This window comes from Notolabrus celidotus, chromosome 17 (genome assembly GCF_009762535.1).
Source record: "Notolabrus celidotus isolate fNotCel1 chromosome 17, fNotCel1.pri, whole genome shotgun sequence".
In the NCBI taxonomy this organism is placed as follows: Eukaryota; Metazoa; Chordata; class Actinopteri; order Labriformes; family Labridae; genus Notolabrus; species Notolabrus celidotus.
In genome coordinates this window covers 5873301-5891269 of record NC_048288.1, presented here as the reverse complement: position 1 = coordinate 5891269, position 17969 = coordinate 5873301, and the positions used below count along the sequence as shown (strand labels likewise).

General features: G+C 40.1%; 1 protein-coding gene across 4 annotated transcripts in view; it reads right to left on the bottom strand.

The window, feature by feature from the left end:
• Window positions 1–17969, bottom strand: part of cntnap2a (contactin associated protein 2a) — a 577708-nt gene that overhangs the window by 214884 nt on the left and 344855 nt on the right. The gene's annotated exons all lie outside the window — the stretch shown is intronic.

Below are 17969 nucleotides of genomic sequence, written 5' to 3'. Positions count from 1 at the left end.
AGCATATTTCCCACTGTGAGCAAGCATTCAAGTACTCTCCATATGCATAAAGACGCTTCTGCACACTATTCATGATGTTTGCAATTCTGCCCGTAATGAAGGTTATCCTCCTTATCTTGCATGGTTATAAAACTGTTACTTAGAGACAGGTAGGGGAATCAATGAGAACCAGTTCCACATAGTTCAAGCCATTGCCATCGCCTTCTCAAACAAACAGAAAGTCCCTCACTCAGTCCAAAACTGACCTGACCAAACTTCAGCAGATATAATACTAGTTTACAAAACAGCTGATGACTTAGTTCATGAACTGATACCTTTGAACTCCAATAACATGAAGTCAGTAATGAACAAGTTTGTTTTAATTCAGTTTGATTTTCTGTCTCCCTCACCTGTAAAAAAACCAAAACCCCACAGCTCTGAAAACTTCAGAGTCCAACACATTAATAAAAGGATACGTCTGCTTTTAATCTGATGATGTAGGTAAATAATAAATCTGCTGAGGGTAAATGAAACACGTTGACTCGTTAACATTAAACACTCATGTCAGCTAGTTCCTGATTTCCAAAATGAATCCACAACAGTTAATCTGAGGGTAGTTAACTTAGCTTCATCTGACTGCATCGAAATGGTGTGAAAGCACGGCCATTACACCCAGGCCTCCATCCAACAGGCAAAATCCACTGAACAGTGCCTGTGTTTTTAAAATTGTTGCTTATGATCTCCATTGCACTTTGATAATTAGTTGCACCTTGTAAATGCTTGATTGTTTTTTACTTATTGCCTGTAAATCTACTCTATACTGTGTATTACTTATTTTGACGTGTGCTGCTGACCCCTTGGCCAGGTCACCCTTGTGAAAGAGGTTTTGATCTCAACGGGTTTTATCTGGTTAAATAAAGGTTAAATAAAATAAAATAAAAAAATGTGCAGGTGTGTCATTTTTTGGTCAGTTCTAGGTTTTCTTTTAGTGATTTTTGGTGATTCTTGTTTCTGTTAAGGTTTATTTAGTTTCCAGTACCTTTTGATTCATGCCTTAATGTCAGTTTCCTTGGTGTTATATTTCAGTTATTTCCTCAGTGTCGTTTTTTTTTTATTCTCCTTCCTTTTTCTATACCCTCATGTCTGTGTATTCCTTGTCTGTGTGTAGTTTAGTGCTTCCTGTTTTATTTTGTAGTATAATCTCCCTGTGTGTTTACTTTTACTTCCTGTGTTTTCCCTCCTTTTTAATTGTCTCACCTGTGCCTTGTGGTTGTCACCTTTGTCTCATTACCCAGTGTGAATATATCCTCTGTGTTTCCTCTCTTCAGTGTCAGTTCATTGTTACGTCTTCACGGATGTTACTGCGTGTTCCTGTGATCTTGTTTTTTTTTCCCTGTGGATTAGTTTAGAGTACGTTTTTGTTTATTGCTTTTGGTTATTAAAACATTTTCATTTTAATCTGCACATGGGTCCTCCCACCTTGTTTTTCCAACCATGACAGAGTGCTTAGTGATTTTTTTTTAATTATTTTTAATCTCATGCCATTAGTTCAGAATTTTGCAATATGTTTACTGCAAATTCTCAGGTTGGGATTACAAAGATGTTGCAATCAATTTTGCAGCCTCTGTTTCGCATGCGGTTTTTCAGATGATAAAAAAACAGCATCATACATTGATGATGATAATACAAGACTGTAAACAAAACCCTTTGATGATATCAAACATTGTAGAACTGTGGGGATCAATATTGTCTTTATAAAAAATTACTTTGATGACATATGTGATGACACGTGTGAGAAATAGGAGAGGGTAAAAAGGTGGCAAGTTGTATTCTCACTGCATCATTCACTTCATATCATTAGGGTACATACTCTGTGTGTTTCAGCAAACTGGTGCAATTTTCACTGGACAATAACTAAACTATACACAAGTAGAAAGTGTCCATAGTGTATTGTGTATATACATATATATGTATATATTTATTTTAAATTTTTCAGTTTTGTTGTTTTTATTTTATTTTTCCCTTTAATTATTCTATTCTAACTTAGTAAGTATACTCTCCTGTCTCTTCCTGAATTTAATCTTATCTTACATATTTGTGATGATTGGCCAACATTGAAAAGGTGCAACATTTGCAGCGATGGGGTAAATTTGTGTGAATTCATGCAATCACATCATTGCAGCTTCCTGGAAGGACATTTTAAAAAATGACAAAAGAGCAGAGGATGAATGAACACTGAACATGAGAAGGAGTAGAGTCAAAACGCTTGTGTTTGAACATTAAGGTAACCGAGCAGATGAAGGTGATCATAAATAAAAAAAAATGATGGATTCAGTTAAACCGTGTTTTAAAACACATCATGAAAAGACGACCTTCTGTAGAAGCAGACATCAGACTTAACAACGCCATCATCCTTGATGAGGAACAACGGACCTGGCCGCTGCTGGGTTATTGTCACTTTTTAGAGCCATGAACCTTCATCAGCCCTTTTGTTTTAAAGCTTATCCACAAGGCCCATTAGCCTTAATACCAGTGCTAAGGTCGCAATAGACTGGAGGACATATAGGCTTTACTATATGCTGTACCTTTATGAGATACAAGAGTCAATGGCCCGACCAGAGGTAGCACCAGGCCTTGACTGAAATGGGGACAAGGCTAGGACAAAACTGTGTGTTTTAATGGTGTGAGTTAAAGTCTGTTATAGGTGTGTGTGTGTGTGTGTGTGTGTGTGTGTGTGTGTGTGTGTGTGTGTGTGTGTGTGTGTGTGTGTGTGTGTGTGTGTGTGTATGTGTGTGTGTGTGTGTGTGTGTGTGTGTGTGTGTGTGTGTGTGTGTGTGTGTGTGTGTGTGTGTGTGTGTACTACATCTACAAATCTGCAAACATGCACCTGTGTACAGTATACAACTGCAGGTGTTATTTCAGTACACAAGCACAGTCAGCTGCAGGAGATGAGTGCCTGGAATTTAATCTTAGCCACAAGCACACAGGTCACTCATAAAACACTGCCGCTCAATGACATCTCCATCATCGTGATGTTATAAGCTGTCACACTTTCAGGCATGCCTATTTGCCTCAAGGCCAATGCATCAAAAAGGCTTATTATAGAGGGCATATGCATTACGTGTGTGTGTGTGTGTGTGTGTGTGTTTATGTGGCGGGTAACACACCACCGGGTAAAGCAGAGGAATATATATTTTCATGTGCATGTGCTGGATTCGTCCTCTTTTTCATATCTTCACGTTCTCATTTCCTGTCCCAAAAGTTCCTCCTGTCATCCCTGCCATCTGCTTCTTCTCCTGCCACACCTGTCTGCTGTCTTTCCCAGAGAGGAGAGGGAGACAGACAGAGAAAGTAGAGATAGAAAGAGCTGGAAAGGAAGAGGGAGGATGGGAATGGAGCAGACTACAGCAGGTTGGCAGCGGTTTGTGTCCTGTGGATAGCATATGAATGCAAAGGAAAGGCAGCCGTCGTGACAGCTTGGCAGAATAAACGGAGGAATGCATAGAACGACGGATGGGTGGATGGATATAGGTCTTAGAAGCTAACAGGGGGTTGGGTGCTATGTTATTCTATCTTAACCACCAACCTTGTGTTTACCCAAAAATATCCTACGTGTTCGTTGTGTTTCTCTCATTTTTCAGCTCGTATACCAACACTTTTTTATTTCCTGGAGCGAGTATCTAGGACGTGTGATGAAATTGTTTACCTGCACCCAAATTTCTCCTGAAGTAGGAATGTTTCACTTTATGAATGCTGCTTTGGTTAGAATGTTACCATTAAATGATAAAGTCAGACGAATAAATCTTGAAAATGTCTGTTATGTGCAGGAAAAAAGAAACCAAACGGAGATATGCAATTCACTTTTAAAGAGTGCTTTTTAATAACCACTTAACTGACTGAATCATCATGCAGCTATGCTGGAGAGATCCCCTCTGTCACCATGATCACCACTTTATCTATCTTTATCACCACTAGGTATTGCACAGCACAGAATTCATATTCAATGAATATGAGCTGGCAATAACATGTAAGAGGAAATTTATCTTGAGGGTACTCGTACCATAAATGTTGGAAAAGTTCGGAAATGTGTCTCGAAAGGGTAAACAAGCATAACAAATATCAAAACTGAGAGTGTCTTTAAGCAGTCACTGAAATCTGATTGAAAATTAAGTTCTATAATCTCTATAAATCAGTAGTTGTGGTCATCAGTAGTTGCTGCACTCTCAGGTTTGGACCTTCTTTAGCAAGCCTTGTCCACACTCTGATCACATTATGTGATAACGTCTCATTTCGAGTAAACAAGTCAACTCATGTCTCACTCAGCAGTAAGAAAACACCAAAACATTCTCATAGTGAAAGTTAAAAACACAAACAAACATGAAATGTACACTCTGCAGGAGGCGGGCATAACGGCAGGATGGGATTTGATTGCTTTCATCATTTGGCTCCTGATGGCAGGGATTAGTTGGTGTTTCCCCAGGTTTGCTCTGGCTGTAGATAGCAGCTTTTTTTACCTCTTTTTTAAGAACACATTATGTAAATGGACTTGTACTTATATAGCACTTTTCTAGTCTGTCTGACCACTCAAAGCGCTTCCACATTACTCGTCACATTCACCCATTCATACCCATTCACTCACTGATGGTAGAGGCTGCTATGTGAGGGACCATCAGTGTTAGCTAATCTCATTCGTTCACATTCACACACCTCTTAACAACAGAGGGAGCAATTCGGGGTGCAGTGTCTTACTCAAGGACACCTCGGCATGTGACTGCCGGAGCTGGGATCGAACCGCCAACCTTTCGATTGATGGACGACTGACTCTACCCACTGAGCCACAGCCGCCCCATGTATTGATTGCCATCGGGACAGAAAGATCACTTTAACCAATACAACAAAAATCTAAATCTCACTACCAACCCCAGCTTTAATAAATGCTGTTTATTTGTGAATGTTCACACGTACTTGATGCAAGTATTGGAAATGTCAGTGCCCCACTTTGGTAACCACAGTTGTTTACTAAGGTCATTCCTCTTCCCTTCGCAGGTTTGTGTGTGGATAATAGAATAACAGAGCATAATGAATGTATAACTCACCAGATATTAATATGTAACCTAATGTGCGTATTCAATAACTCAAATACCTATGTTGTCATTCTTTATTAAGACTGTAAGAGGCTTGAGAGGACCTTGCTGCTGCCTTCAAAGACTTGACACCACTTCCAAAAAACGACTTGTGCCTGTTCCTGTATTGATGATGATGAGACTGAGGATTATCTGATGTTCATTAAGTTACTCATGATGATGAGGTTATGATGTTGCTGCTATTTATGATGCTGTTGATGGTGATGATGAGGATAAAAAATATGTTTTTTTTAAAGCGTTGGTGCACTTCCTTTCATTACCCGGGGTTTGAAGCAGTTTGTGGCACTGACTCACATTCCCTCAGGTTCAGATTCCTGTACTTACTTTTGGACAGACATTGCTTTGGACAGCAGCATCTGTTAAATGAAGTTGTAACATCGTAACACTGTTACAGTCTGCGAATGAATGCATCATTGGCTGGGATGCCTCTATGTGTTCCAAAGGCAGGAACTCAATGCCAAATGACGACTGCTTTGTGTTAGCAAGGGCCATATTTTCATGTAACAAGACTCCCTGAGGTGACGCTCAACATCCACTGCCAAAAACACATCAGCAGCAGTGTTGAACTCCCTCAGCTGATGGCTGACAACCACAGGTGAGGCTTCAGTGATCATCAGACTAAACTAAATAAGTGATCATATTCAATATCCAGACCTTACCACAGCAAAATCAAACACAGGAATAGACTGTTTCAAACTAAAATGATGAGGTTTTAAAATTAGATGTGACTATATTTTATTTAATAGGTTTTTTTAATACTTACAACTAATTAAATAAAATCTTAAAGTGAAGCAAGAAAGCTTTTGGGTTTCCTGCGGCTATAAAAAAACAAGATTTATCCATGACCAATCTTCCCTTTTTGTCTCTCAGTCCTCTTCCCCATAAACATGTTCATTTCTAAACGAAAAGGCCAATTTATTATCCGTGCTTTCCAAGAAATGTACCATTGCATCATTCAGGCTGCTGTAATACTGCTGCAGTGACAAACTGCAGAGGAAGATACTGACCAAGATTAATGAGGTGGAGTCCGACAAAGACAGTCACTTGGCAAACAAAAGCAGAGATGTGCTCATACATCTGTTCATCCTCCAGCTATCACAAACACCGACGCCTTAAATCCAAGCTAAGGATGTCTGTCCACATTTCACTTTATTCCTGAATGCAACGATGCTGTGTGGTTTTAATTTGTAGTATAAACAAAAACTCCCATAACCCCTCAGGATCTGGAACAGCAGCAATAATCCCCTGCAGCCTTGCTGGCACTCTATCACAGCCCCCCTATGGTGCCAAAAGAGACTCTTTCACAAAGCACACAGGAAGACCAGCACCCTCTCTCTCTCTCGGCTTCATGAACACCATCTGACTGGCACGGCTGGATCTCATGATACAATACTTGCTTCCACATCCAAACACATTTATTGGGAAGCATCTGCACTGGAAATCAGCCAGAATTCTGCAGAAAAATTATATCAGGATGCAATTCCACAAAATTTCTAACAAAATGATGAAGCTCGTTGACGACACGAAGATGGAGATGTCTTAAAAAAATCACATAATCGCTGAGGTATTTCCCTTATTTTGTGAAAGGACCATTAAAAGGCTACAACACGGACTTAAATGTGACATATCACGCTTTTTTCATCAATATATATTGGTGTAAGAGGTACCCAAAACAAGTCTTTAAAGTTTATGCTCAAAAAAACACTTTGAAATCAGATTTTGGCATGCCTGAAAAGCCCTCTTCTTCAACCCTCCTAAGAACACTCTGTTTTCTCTCTGACCACGCCCCCTCAGGAAGTGAATGTGCCCTCGGCTCTCCAGCACGTTGATCTAATGTTTACATGTTGGCTGAATATACACGGCTGCTCACAGATAGCGTTACTTCAACCCTCTGAATCTGATCTAGAATCTGATCCTGACGGAGAGGTGCCTGTAGCAGGACCTTTCTGAAGGATTGGTCACAGATTTAGTGTTTCTTGTTGTTTTATTTATCAGTATGTCGACGTGTGTCTTGGTACACAGCTACGAACATGTAGCTATGTGGCTATGCTAACTAGAGCTAGCACTTATCCATGATAAATAAAAATCATCCACTAGATCTTCAAATCTGCAGACGTGGGGAGTAAAACCGTCCTCTGCCAGAAAGGCAGCAGGACCTTTCTGAACGATTGGTCACAGATTTAGTGTTTCTTGTTGTTTTATTTGTCAGTATGTGGACGTGTGTCTTGGTACACAGCTACAGCTACGACATGTAGCTATGTAGCTATGCTAATTAGCGCTAGCACTTATCCATGACAAATAAAAATCATCCACTAGATCTTCAAATCTGCAGACGTGGGGAGTAAAACCGACCTTTGTGTTTATTAAGACAGCCTACAACTAGCATGCCTCCCTCGTAAGCTCCTTGTTAGCACACATTTGTGCAGGTAATGAAAAACGGAGGGGGGATTCAGTATTATTTTATACAGTCTATGGGCTGAACAAGCTCTGAGCTCTGACTCCGTGACAGACCGGATATTGTTGTTACGTAACAAAAACACGGAAGTCTGAAACGGCTCGTTTCACACACATTTACAGAAAGGTGTAGAAATCTAAACAGGGGCAGAATGGATTTTTTTCATTCTCGGGGGGTTTGTAGACATAACAGGGAAACATATTTCAGGTAGAGAACCATTAAAAAGTCCATTTTACATGATATGTCACCTTTAAAGCATCGTAAAGCAAACATAACCTGTGTGCCTTTCAAACATCAAGTCAAGGACAAGATGAACGCGCTGTGGTAGACGTGCACATAAACAGGATGGTATGCACTTATAAAGAAGTGCACAACGTACATGTATAGACAGCATAGGCCGCTCTTTGATTAATGTGGGCTTCAGAGTCTCATGTCTAATTCATCAAAGCTCTAAGATGAAGAGAAGGAGAAGGTTAGAGTGTGTCTAAGCCAGCTGGAACCATGCTTTATATTAATACAATATTGCACCCAGTATATGTAAATTCACATTCGGCCTTGCAGAAGAAAAAAAGGCTTTCTTAATCTGAGAGGAGATTATTATATGGACAATTTAAACTTGTGCACACAAGATAATTTCTTGTTCCACACAAGATACCTTTTTTTGCACAAAATATTAATCCTCTTCCAACAGGATAATAACTTGTTTGTACAAGAAGGTCATCCTGTTCTGATAGGATAACTTATTCACTTAAGATTATTATATTTTACAGTGTTGTAGTTAAGACCACATTGACCGAGACCAAGACATGGCCGAGACCAGCGTGCACCAAGACCAAGACAAGGCCGAGACATTTAGGGATCAAGACCGAGTCAAGACCAAGACCAAGGTAGGGCAATACCGAGACCATATATATCAATGAAAAATCATTATGAGAGTTAACAAAATAAAAGGATTCTGTTTATTTTATTTAAGTTAGCTTTAAATTCAATTAACAGCAACAAACAAGGTTTGGTTTTGTGTTTGTTGACTTTGACACGCTGTGAGCCTTTTGACTTCTTAAGTTTGGTTTTAGTTAGTTGAACTTTCGCTTTTGATCAGAGTTAAAACAGGGTTTATATTGCCTGTGATCTCAGGCGAAGTAGGAGGTCGTACAGTAAAGACAGGGACACAGCATGCATCAGTGGTGGTCTCGAGAGGTCTTGATTTAAAATACGGAGTTCGCCCAGTACGAGGCCGAGACGAGGCCGAGTAAAAATGCTTCTGATTCCGAGACCTTACATATGTGGTTTCGAGTACTACACACAAGATGATGACTTGTTTTGCACAAGATAGTTATCCTGTTCCCACAAGATATGAAAATGTGTGCGCAAGATAATTACTTCGCTTTCACAAGATAATATGTTTTTGTAAAATAAAATGATTCTGTTTCACAAGATACACAATGTTGCACAAGATAGTTATCTGGTTCCCATAATATTATACATGATAAATAAAATAATTCTGAGGAGCAGATCGTATGGGACTCCAGGGGCTCTGTCTGTATGAACTCAAGATGTTAAAACAAAAAAGGTCAAACAAATATTGAATCCAAGTCCACAACCATAAAGGAAAGGCAGAGTTGCAGTCAAATACTGAGACTATTTATTCATGCACATAAAGCAAATGTGAAAGAGAGAACATGACATTTGCCAAGTTGTTTTAAAATCAGCAAAGAAGTGGAGAATGCAGAAATAAAAATGAAACACTGAGCAATAGCTTCCTATGATGGACTCTTCTTTCTGAGTTTATCCCTCCATTTGCCCCCTGATCCTGCAAAGTAAAAGCGCATGACTTTATGGCCTTGTGTGTGTGCATGTGTGTGTTTGTGTGAGTGTCCATCTGTCGCCCCTCTTGAGAAATTCAATTTGTGGATGTCTCGTGTCAGTCACTTGCTAATTTCTCTAAGCGCAGCATCAGGAGTGAGAAACTACTAGCCGTAAAATAGGCTTTTGGTTCGGGAGGCTGCATCTAAAAGCAGACACTCAAAGGATAGAGACGGTGGAGATGAGAGGGGTCGACCTGGTTAAAGAGGATAAGAGGGATGAGAAGAAAGGGGAGAGGATGAGGGCCAAAATAGAATAAAAGAGGATAAACACAGAAATTGGGGAGAAAAGAAGGGAGAGGGAAACAGGATGATGGAATAAAGGAAGTGAATAAAGTTAAGTAAATGATGACAGTGGCATAAAACAGTCTTGTTACGTCTTCTGGGTTTGAGCAGAGCCACGTCACTTTTAATGCCACAGAATCAGAAGAAGCTGAACAATAATCTCCAAACTTCATGTATCTGTCACTGTGCTAACATACTCCCAGGTAGGGTGCTTAATTCTGTCCACATATCTGATGAACTGGATGGAGAGAAAGTGTCCTAACCAGTTTATCGTGGAGTCGATTCATGACAGACGTGACACAAATTTCACGGCTTACTTCCTGGAGTGAGCTCACAAAGAGCAGCATGTTCAGATGAAAAAAAAAACAGAGACTGGATGTGCAAGGGGATGAGCCTCAGGCGGTCCTAGACTGCTTTAACTCCTGATTGTTACAGAAACAGTAATGTCAGAGTAGTTAACAGACTCTATAATATATCATTTTTGAGTCATACAGAGGTGGAATTGTTGTCTTTATTACTTAAGACTTTTCAGCATGAGGAGGCTTCCTCTTTGATCAGCTACGGTCCGGCTCCGTGCTCTCATACGTCAACATCCGTGGAGCAGGACCGCCAGACAGCTGGAGTCATGTGACCGAGGTTTTCCAACGGTAATTTCTGAATCAATGATTCTCCTCCTCCTCTCCTCATCCATGTTGTCTTCATGGTCCTCTGAAAACCTCTGACCTGTTGACTCCAGGCCTGGCTCCGCTCATCATGACGGTTTGTTGTTGTAGTTAAGTGAAATACGATCTGGTGATAACACAGAGTGTTTTATTCTGAAAATTAACCGGATGTTTTCATTTTGTTTTGGTACCTGACTTCCTGTCCCGCTCCTTCTGCTCTGTTGAGATTGATGTGTCGTGCTCCGGCATCCAGCGAAAATAGAGGTCTTGTGTATCTGATCTGGAGGGCTCCAACCTGCTGGATCAGAGCCGTAATGCAGCAGAGAGGATCCAGTGGAAGTTAACACATTGACTAGAATAGAAACCTATCAGATCTGCTGCTGTGACGGTTAGGAGAAGGACCGGACACGGATCTGGTGGAATTTAGCCGTTATAGATACTCAAGTGCAGAAAATCCGTTTTTTACATGAGGCTTGTTTGCATTGTACGGGCATGTTTGGCTCCAAAGAAACACACGATTGGCTCAGTTAAATTTATACAAACAACACAGGTGCACAGAGACACTATGTGGTCTGCAGAGTAGTTTGAGAAGCATTTAACCTTTTGCCCTAGTTGCAGTCAGACAACGTATTTTTGTCTCATTTGCACAGGTTAAAGCAGGCACAAACGGAATGGTATGCATTTTGCCAGCGGGGGTATTTTGACCTCAATTTTGTTCAGTGGTAGGAGTTGGATACATGTTGCTTATATTTGTTCAGTCAATAAAGCAAAAAAAATGTTATCACTGTATGATTTGTGCATCAGTGAGTCTCTTTGGGAAGTGTTCTCGAGCAGTGTAGAGTCCCGTTATGGTCATCATTATACATTAAACATAACCACTTATGCAAACTAGGTAATTTATCATGTTAATTAAAGCATTAATTAGCAAAGATTTTCATGTCAGCATGCTTGTCCTCATACATTGATGGTATTAATATTAATGTGATCTTAAAGTATGTCAGGCCCTGCGGCTGTAATAAAACCTGACTAAAAGTACATTATTCTTTCTCATAGTTAAACAAAAACAGATTACATGTTGTAAGGAGGGAACCTATGGTTTCAGTACTATCATGGATTAATGTTTAAACTTAGGCATGGTTATCACTGGTGTTACAGGGGAACAGTTGGCTTTTTATTTCCTTAATGGGTTTTAACTCAACATTTAAACAGCTCCTTTCTTCTGTGTCTTACAGTTCACGGAAACAAGTCACTTCTTTGTCGTGAAAAATCTGAAGGTAATGATGACCAGCTGAAAATATTATGTTTGCATTCAAATGGAAGTATCACTCTCATGTTACCCACATGCACACTGTTTTTATTTGATTAAACATTTACTGTTAATTATCTCACATGATGCATTTCCATCAACAACCTTTGTCATCTTGTGTACGTGTGTGTGTGTTGATCTTATCTTATCTTATCTTTAATCAAATTGTATTCACTGTATTATTCTTTAAATGCCAAATCAAACACTGGGCTTTCGGATTCTGTGCAAATGTGTGCATGACGTATGTGAAACCCTGTATATGTGGGGCTGTCAAGCTTCAGTATAATTCTAATTAGTCCTAATGTGGTTTAATGTGGCAATTGGACATGGTTAATTTACATCAAGCTCCAGTGGAAACAGCACAAATTGAAGAACAGAAACAGACGGATCGTCCAATCCCGTTCTCTGTGATATCAAAGCAAGATTTCTTCTGTATACGTGATCTCCCTCCCCACTCGTCCATGAGGCGGCCTGGTGTGTTGCCTTGGAAGCTTTAAAAAAATGACTATTAAAGTACCACTTTCACAGAGTCAGACACATGAAGGGCCCGGTGAAAATCTTTTCACTTTTAAAACTGGGTTGATTTACAAATCAAGTCCTGATTACTTCTCCAAACAAAAGCTTCTTGACATACTTTTTACTTTGTATGACTTTAGGATATGCAGCAATTATCAAAATGCATTCACTGTGCTGAACAAATGCAGCTTGGGAATTCTAAAGGATGATAAAGCTAAACCCAATGCCTGATTTTAAATGAGTCTCTGTATGAACGGCAGTGGAAGTGAGGTTCAAGTATGTAATACAATTTTAGTTTGTGTGGATTTTGTGGCACATTTTTACTCTGATCGTTTAAAAAAAACTATCCCTTAAGAAATAACTGTTAAGACATTATTTATATTCATGGCACTGGTACCTTGTACACAGGCTACAGTCTTGCAGCACTGGTCATAGGATAAGGGTTTCTGTGTCTGTCTCAAGCTGTCAGATCTAATAAAAGCAACCCCCCCCCAACTCCTCTCCAAAAATATATTATTATTAATCTCTTATGCAATGCCCTCTTTACTTTTGTAGGTCATTTAGAGAGGCATCAGTATTGATATTGATTTCTACAGCCAGTTTAAAACACCTCCCAATGACTTTAACCACTGCTCCACTAAACACAGTAACTAATGTATCAGCGTTACATCATTACTTCTGAATGGCCCTGTGTTTTGTGTGACCTATCCCTGAAGACCAGACTATCATTTCTTCTACACAGGTCATCTGTCCTAAAAGACTCATCAAAATGATAAGCAAGATGAAGCATCTGGAAATTATTGGAGGAGAAGATTTGGATGCATGGGCCACTGACCAAGCTGCTGTATTTGAGGTCTTGAGAGTGGAATGAGCTAGGGATGTCCAAAAGAGACTAACTTCTGAGCCCTTCAAACAAAAATGTAAAGTCTGAGTTACTGACTACTTTAAATGAGCACAATTTAATCTGACGATGCCAAACCATAGACTGTATAAAATATAAAAAAGTATCCGTGACGTCACCCATCTGTTTCTGAAGTGCTGTTTTGAGGCCAATTGTTGGCGGGAGACATATTGCTGCTGTCAAGCGATTGTCACGTAAAGAGTCGGGCTTTGAGCCTCCTAGCCAACAGCTACAGTGTTCCCCCCCATTGGAAGACTAGTAATCTAAATATCTTCCAAATTGCCACGTCAGAAAATAATTCACGCCCCGTACAGTGTGAGCCAATCCAGAAATGAGCTATCCAGACTACACTCGTTTTTTGAACCCGGCTGTAAACATGTTTATTTCTGCTGTAATGATTGGCTTTTTTTGAATTGGTGTGTATGTGGTTTCCGGTACTTCCTGAGCCAGCCTCAATCTGAAATGCAGTTTTTAGCACTTCTGCATTGGACATATTTTTAGACTGGAGGTTGCCTCTTGTGCCAAATGCAGGATCAAAGAGTCTGCAGGTAAACATTGGCAAGCTGGTTTCCCAAATATGCAGAGCTTGCACCACCAGTCTTTAGTCCTCCTTAATGTCTGCATGCCTGTGTTTGTTGCTCCAGTTTAACCGGAAACAGCCAACATACAAGTTTACCTCTATTGTCCTCCATGTCCTATAAGATACCATCTGTCATCTGTGCTTGTTTACATCCAGGTAATAGAACACAAAAGCATCATGGCAGCAGCTATTAACCTGAGCTACAGCCTCGGCTAGTGACGGGTGGATGCGTTGCAACTTAGACACAACATATGACCTGCGTTTCAGGCCGGCAGTAATACAAATAATTCACGTCACTGACGGGTAGTCATGGTGGTACATCCCTAAACTGTTCCTGTAATTCGCCTTAGTCCCATGTATAAAACCTCATTACTAAAATGGTATATTCACAAGGCTCAAACATTATAATTATTGTAACATGCACCTAGTTTGGGAGTAAAACCTGAAACAAGATATTTTTGAAAAGCAGGCAGATTGCTTGGCAGCAGCAGTCATTTTTTGCTTTGTACGTGTGGTTCAGTCTGTGGTCACTGATCAACAACTGTTGCCAATGAAAACACAGCAGATTGATGCCCTGAAGCCATGAGATCTGAAGCAGATGGCTACCTGGAAGACTTAATTACAAATTACCTGGAGCCTTGTTCTGTATATAAAAGAACATGGATTGTTCATGATACTGAGGGGCTTCTGCTAATTGTGCTGCGCTGACAGATGAGTCTCATTCAGATACAAAGTGCTGATGGAATATTGTTAGAGAGCTTTTGGACAGCTTAATGTGCTCGGCCTCTTTGACTCATCAAGCTGAGCGATCACAGAGAGTAATTGAGGGCAGGCTAAAGGCTAAACTATCTTTTCTACTCTCTATATAATTCTGTTACCTCTGTGCCACACTGAAAATTAGCCCCCTAAATGTGATGTGCTGCAGTACTTTGAATACATTCTGCATACCTTGACTGAGCTTGAAGTTCAGTGTGACTCTCTGTGCTTGTTTGCTTTGGAGAATATTGTCAGAAACACCCACATATACTGCATGCAGCACCATATTCACATGGCTTTAGGCCCTTGCTGTAAATCTGTGATTATGGGAAAGAAAGGCCAGAGTACAGGGAAATAAAAACAAGGCCATGAAACGAGGAGACTGACCAGGAATAAAACAAAAAGGAAAGATGTTAATAAAAACAGCCAGTACAGCACACACACCTTCTCCTCAGAGGGATCATCTCAGGTTAGAACTAAAGATGGAGCTTGATTCCAAAAATTTCATCCAAAAACTAAAGTAGTAGACTACACCAACAGATCCTCAGATCCTCAGCATTTATAATCACTTAGAAACAACAAGAGAAACTTGACCCACATATGGAGAGTGGTAGACTCTCTGCACAAACATGGTCTATGTCTTTGAATTGTTGTAAGAACGAATGTGTGAATGAGTATGTGTAACACCTTTCAACAAGACAGCCAAGGGCAACACTATCTTTAATGTATGAGACTGAAACTCTGAGGTTTATAGCTCATGGTCACCCTGCCTCCCATTGTCTCAGCTCCTTTAAACCCCTTTCAAACATGAAAACTTCAGCACTGGGTTGCACCAGCTGAGATAGTTCCAACGTTAGCATAAGTTACATCTTAAATTTCACACCTCGCTCTGAGTCGGTGTAAAGCCCTGTTTTCTGTTTTCAAAGACAGGATCATTTGAAGGATGAGGAGAAGCAGAGGGTTCAACCAGCTGTGATGTGTCGACAACACGCTCTCCATGTTAGATTACATGAATAATAAACATATGATGACTCTGATCTTAACTCCCACAAGTGGAGATAATTATTGTACATCTGCACAACATTAGAGTACTGTTATATTAATGTACCGTATGTTGTAGTTGACATTTTCACCACTAGATGCCACTGTTTACACTGTAGATTAATTATCACCATATCAACATTATTTGTTGTATTTTACCTTCATGTTGCTGTTTGTCGATTAACAGGAGTTACAGCAGTTATGATCCAGTGTTAGCTTGTTTAGAGGGTAACGGGAGTTAGGACTTCAACACACTACATTAAGAAAAAAAGCTGTTCACTGATTGGTCAAACCAAGTGTAAACGTCATATCTGCGACAATATTTTGATTAGTTTGGACGTTACGGTCTATGAGTTAAGATGAACCTTACGTCTCCGTGGTGAAACCAAACAATGACATAACTTAAGTTACAAACTAATTAGTTTCAACCAAAGGTTGAGGACTTTACACCCTAACTTAGGGCTCAACTTATGCAGAGCTGGTGCAACAGAACATTAAGGTCCTGACATTTTTGCACTCAGCTTTTCTGCAAATTTCCCCCATAATAAGAGGCACTTGTGTAGAGTGTCTTAAAATGCAAAATATTTAGGCGTTGGACTAAACTTTGATTGAGACTTAAGGGTTCAGGTTTCTGCTAGTAATATGGTAATATCATTCACAAGCGTGTCAGGGAGCTTTGGCTAAATTTAATACAGTCCATGTGGAGAGCAACAAAAGTGGAACCCAATGCAATCCTGGAAACAGTCTGCAATTATTCAATGACATATATGCATGTGTCACCACAGGAGCTCTGCTCTGAAAATTCTCTGAAGTTGCCTGTTCACACATGTTCCCCACAGCATGAAGTTTTAATAGTCATTCTAGTTGTTGTAATTCTGTTGTTATACCAGGTAGCACCACAAAGCCGTGCCACCTTTCTGTCTTGGTCTCATTATACAGACAAGATGCTACTCTTGGAGACCACAGTTGTTGTAATGTTCCAACCGAGAGAGGATTGTCATGCAGTGACGAGTTGGTGTAAACTGTGTCTATTTTCTATTTGTCATGTATGATTTTTGAATGTAGCACCCTGGAAACCTGACATTGTCAGGTCGACTGTAAATTGTTATATTCAGTATAATAAACTGCCGTGTGGAGATCCCCACTCTGTCATCTTTAAGCTTTCAGATGCAACTTCGATATCTTGGGTCGACTGCTAACTGAGACCGCTACATTTCTCCGCCTACAAAGTCTGGGGGAGCTTTTGACACTCTTCATTATCAAGGCAGGCATGTTTTTGCAGTGTGTCTTTGTAGGAAGTAAACAGGAGGGGGAAGTTTTGAACTAAGGGAGCCCAAGAGGAGCGGTGGAGGAAGCTAAAAAGAACATTATGATTTTAGTTTTTAAAAGTCATCCTAAACCATGAATACAAATTAATCTGTATAATGGAATGATTGCTCAGCCCAAAAGTAAAGACTGTATTGTGTTGTTTTTAGTGCACTTTGACCTTGGAGAGACTTTGAACTGTGGGGCTGGCATGACAAAGTCAGCAAAAAGTTTTGAACAGATCTGTTCACACGTACACTCCTACACATCGTCTGGAGTGCAGTGTGTGTGTGTGTGGTGGGGGGGGCCTTCAGTTTATAGCTTTCCTCCTTTTTCTGTTTTAATCCGTGTGATCACTTATGAACCTGCTATCTTTGCGTTCTATCTAAATTTCCCATCACAACCCTCCCATGTCTCTGTACTTTTTCTTATGTCTAATCTTTTATCTCTACAGTCTCACTCCTCCTTTCTCTCACTCTCGATCTATCTGTCTCTCTCTCTTTCAGGGGGTAAAGACATTACACAGATCCTCTCCTCCCAGCCACTATTGATCCTAACTCAGCTTACCAAAATCAATAAATCAACATTTGGATCATACAGAGAATAGAGGGTGAGCGGGGAAGAGAAGAATGGAGGGGAGAGAAAACAGAAAATACAAAGCAGGAAAAAGTTGGAATCAGAGAGAAAAGTAATACAAAAGGATTAAGTGTTAATATCGAATGATTCTGTAACACCGCAGATTAAAGAATCCAATAAAACCCTGGATTATGCTTCCAAATGTTGACCTAAAAAAGTTGAAATTTCCTCAAAAAAAGGTAAGAGCTGTTAGCGTCTTCAGCGAGAGCAATTATCATATCAAGGCCTCACAAACTCTGATTTCATAGCTCAAAAGTACACAGTGATCATGGGCTTAAAGAGGAATCAATCAAAGCAACAAGGAGTAAATGAAGACGGGTGGCAGAGTGAAAGAATCAGTGTATGTGTGTGTGTCTCTGGGTGTGTGTGTGTGAGTGTGAGGTGCTCTGATCCTTATTGACTGGCCTGGGGAAATGGTTTTGCGTGATGAGGAAGATTGTTCTCTGATAGACCGAGAGGGACAAAGGCCTGATGGAGCTATCAGTGCCCAGACTATCTCTCACAGTTACTGTAATTTCATACAGGTGCCCACACACACTGA